At 42.7% G+C, this 4,681-nt stretch overlaps 1 protein-coding gene across 1 annotated transcript in view; it reads right to left on the reverse strand.

Annotated features, from left to right (window-relative positions):
* The window catches only part of FFAR4 (free fatty acid receptor 4), a 33,718-nt gene that overhangs the window by 12,610 nt on the left and 16,427 nt on the right, over nt 1-4,681 (reverse strand). The gene's annotated exons all lie outside the window — the stretch shown is intronic.

Consider the following 4,681-nt stretch of genomic DNA (forward strand, 5'->3'; position numbering starts at 1 on the left):
AACTAATATGTACCCCCGAAATAGTGGTGACCTCACTGAATAGTCAGTAAGAGCTGCTGCAACAATTTCTTCCAATAAATAAGTAGTCAATGAAGAGTCCTACCTACCTACTTACCTACCGACCTACCTATCTATCCTCCCGAACACAATTTTCCTGTGTCTTCTTGACTATAGGACAAAACCACTTAGAAAACAAGTTGCCCTAAACATGTAGGATAGATTTTTGAGAGCACTTTCTTTTTACACATTTATTGATTTTTGGTGGACAAGGCCTCTTAACTAATATCCAGAAGTAGGATTATCATCCACGGTACCATTCATTCATTCATTCACTCAACCAATATTTATTGAACATTATACTAGGCAAAGGCAAAGAATTTTTACCATTTCCCAACATGTATCATAATTGAGTGGTCACACTCAAACTACAGTCAAATAGTCACCTCTTTCCCATTCAGCATTAACAGAAAATATTCTAATATTTATTGAGTATTTATTTTGTGCCAGGCAGCATTTTACATACATTATCTCATTGAATGTTCACAACAACTTTATTGAAATGCATTATTTTTTTTTCTCATTATACAGAGGAAGAAACTAAGGCTTAGAAATATCATCCTAAAATAATGGTCTATAACACTAAAGATGTTCTCCTTTTAATTGTGCGGTATTTCCCCTAAAGAGCTAAGTGTTTATGGGGACATCCAAGGATCTACCAAGAAAACTCATAAGGTAAGTCGAGCAGGGAAGAATGACTTAATTACATTTGTACCTAAAAGAGGATGGGGGCGGGGGGTGGAGTGGAGAGTGTTGCTCCCTTTTCCTATATTGTTTGAATGACTTGCGAATACACTGGGCATTCCAAAACCTTGTTCCTCCATCCTAGTCCCTACTGTCCACACCTGATGGGAGAAAATGTATTAGATCTTTTTCATTTTGGTGACTGGAAAGGCACTTGCATCTCTCAAGGATCTTCTGAACATTGGCAGCGGGGCGACCATGGCTTTTTAGATAATCCACGCAGCCTTCACTTGTACTCAGCCCTCTGCCCACCACAGGCCTCTCCTTCTACCACATCAGTGGACGACACGTACCAACAGATATGCTGAAGCAATGATCAGGAGAAACCGATTCCAGCCCTCAATGTGAGTTGGTTTCTAATTCCTACCCTCATACAGGGAGGCCAGAAAAACAGATGACTCCAGAACCATTTCTTAAAACCTCCAAGAAGTCTGAACTTTTTCTAAAAGCCTTCTCCAGAATGCCTGCCAACACCTCTCCCTGCTTAACAAGATTTTATAGAAGAATGTGTAATAATAGAGTAAAGTGTTGTCCCTACATTAAGGGCAAAAAAATATATCCCTAACTAATATGCCTGTATTATGCTAGTGTTATTGAAGAAAATGTGTAGGTGTGAATGAACAGATATACACCTATGCATGTACCTAAACAGACACACACACACACGCGCGCGCACACACACACACACACACACACACACACACACACACACACACACAGAAAAAAGACTGTAAGGTACACTCCAGAAAATGAACAGTGTCTGTTTCTAGGTAGTGCTCTTAAGTTTTTTTTATTCTTTTAGTTTATCTGAATTTTCTAAATTTTCTATCATATGCCTATATGGCTTTTTTAAGAGCAAAAAGATGACAGTAAAAGTTAATTCTTAAGAGAACTGATGATCAGTCAATTTTTAAGAGAATTAATGATCAAACATGAAACATGGTGACTTTGATAGTTTAGCAAAACTAACCAGCTATTTTTCAACAAAGACGATGAACCTGTCCCAGAAAGCCTCCTAAATTTCATGCCTCTGATGAAGATGCTCTTTCACCTTTCAATTGAGGTACCCACCCCAGGCAGACTGTGTGGTAAGGAAATAAGATAAGAACTCGGCACAGCACCCTCATACATGAGCTAAGAGACAGTATTGCTGGCCTGTGTGGACTAAATGACTGATTTATATGCTCTTTAGAAAGCTTTATATGGTATTATTGGTTAAATGCAATGTTTATTCTCATTAAAAAAAATAAAAGCACCAGGCTCACAGTCAGAGATCTAACTTGGTGTTACAATTTTGTTTCTGTGGAAAAATCTATTTGACTTAAGTAGTCCTGATTCTAGGTATTCTCTTCCAGGCTGGGACTTATAGGCGTTCGGCAGTGAGTCCAATCTGGAAGGTGATGGTATGAGTGTTATCATCGTCTCTGTACTTTTTCTGCACATTTGAAATGTTTCCTGATTTTAAAAAGGAAATTTAAAAACCCAAAGTATTAAGCCTGCTTTGTTACTTAGACATAGAAGTAGAGCTCGCCAAGTCTATAACAGTATCCTTTAATTTTTTGTGTCCTTTAGTGTTTGTTCAACCACTCATTGACCCAAGCCAAGGTGGCTGAGCCACTGTGAGACCACAGTGAAGATGGGCTTGGTCCCTGCCCTCAAGGAGGCTACAGGGCAGTCAGGCACTAGGAAACTTCAATACAGGGCAGCAAGCTGGAAGCACCCACAAAGCTCCAGGTGACAGGAGAGTGGAGTCATCTGGAAAAGCTGCATCCAAGAGTGGTTGTGTCAGCTGTGCCTGGAAGGATAAAGTTTCACCCAGGGGAATGGAGAAGCCGGGGCTCAATGTCAGGACCAGCAAGGATGAAGACAGGAGGGAAGGCCACGTACAGCAGGGGAAGCTTGGTTAAGCGTGAGATGTATCATCATCCCAACCTCCACCTCTCCTTGGAAATCTCATCCATTTCCATGACTCCTTTTTACAGATGATGCTGCAATCTACCCTTTTCAGCTCAGTTTTCTCACACTCACCCCATAGCCCTGAGGACATCTCTGCAGGCTGTCTCATAGGTATGTCAAGCCTCCAGTGCCTCACTCCCAAAAGGTTCCATCTCCCGTGGTCACCGACTCAAGACAGAAACCTGAGTACTAACCTTCTGCCTTCGTCTTCTTTCCTCGCCCGTCAGACGAAACTTTTAAGTTTTGCTTTAATATCTATCAAACCCACCCACAAATCTCTTTCTCACTGGTCCACTCCATCCCAGACCAGGCCATCTCTCACCTGGTAAGTTCAAACTCCCTAAAGGAGTGTGCCTGGGCTTTCTATGACTGGGCCCCACCAACCCTTCCAGAACCATCTCTTGCCAACGGTAGTCTAGTTCCTCTGCCTGTAACGTTCCTCCAGTTCCCCACATCGTTGTCTGGCTGACTGCCTCTCCTTTTCACACTCGGCTGAGATGTCACTCACACTTTTCTAAAAAGACACCCCTGTGAATGGGGACATCTATCTACAGGCGCTGTTCAAATGCTGACCCCTCCTCACAGTGGTTATATACAAATGTCGCCTGATTCCAGCTGTTTCTAGCCAGTTTCTCTAGTGATTCTTCCTAGAGTAACCCTGGGCATCCCTTTGTAAATCATTCTTCCTGCCTCACTTCTTCAAACAAAATGGAAAACTTCAAGGTCACTTTAAGAAACTGGGAATCCTAGTTAGATATCTCTCATCAGAGCTTCCCAACAGAAAAGAAAGAAAACGTCAATGCAAGAGATAGACTTACTTTCTTATATCTTAAAAGCATCCTCATATTGACAAAGACAAGCAAACTGTCTCCTCAACCAGTCCACACTTAGTAGACACATGGTGGAATTACTGGCCTTTAATCAGGGCAGGGTGGGGCAGTAGGACCAAGAACTCCTAAGGAAGTGTGAACTCATGGGAAATGACACCGGGAGGAACAGACTGACCTGGGCTAAATTCCAGTTCCATCCTTGTCCTGCTCTGTGACTTTAGGCATTTCCTCCTTCAGTAAATAAACATATGAACACCTACTTGTGGGGTAACTGTGAGGACTGAATCGTGCCAGGGTCCGGGGCCATCTGAGTGCTCAATAAATGCACCCCCTTGAAGAGAAAGATAGTGTCTTGGTCATGTGACTCGTGGTGGGAGCAGGAGGGAAAGGAAAGGTGCTCAGTAAATGTTTGTGGAATAAATGGACAGCACATTCTGGCCAGGGTGACAGTCCTCCCCACCTGTCAGTGAGGGTCACCGCCCCACCGGGGCCACGGCACACATAGGCAGGAATCCCATCGGAACAGGCTGAGCTGTCCTGGCTGAGATTTCTAAGTTACTAGGATGTGTCCACCCTCTTAAAATGGCAGTCTATTATTTTATAGCAATCGGAAGAATTACACTGTTTAAAGAATGTTTAAAATATTTATAACCAAAGATAAGGAAGCCAATAATAGCTGGCAATTCTTGAGCATTTAACTGTGTATGTGCCAGATGTTGCCCCATTTACTGAACATTAGTCCCTACGACAGTCCTAGGAGATTAATACTGTTATCATGCCCATCTTTCAGGCAAGGATAGTGACATACAGAGAGGCAGGACCACTTGCCTCTGTCACATAGCTCCTAAATGGTAGAGGTGGGATTCAAACGCAGAATGTTTGACACCAAAATCCTCACTCTTAATACCAAATTATCTAGCATTTTCTGGCATGTCTATCATTTCATCCTCCTTTCAGGAAAGGTTTAGAGAGTCTGGTCACCCAGGACTGCTGGGCACCCACTGGCCAAATGAACAAATGTAACCACATTCCTGGATCTTTTTGTTGGGATGGGGTGGCGCACAGATAAGCAGAAAGCTCCAAGAGGCACTCTT

Source organism: Pteropus alecto, unplaced genomic scaffold (genome assembly GCF_000325575.1).
Source record: "Pteropus alecto unplaced genomic scaffold, ASM32557v1 scaffold88, whole genome shotgun sequence".
NCBI lineage: Eukaryota > Metazoa > Chordata > Mammalia > Chiroptera > Pteropodidae > Pteropus > Pteropus alecto.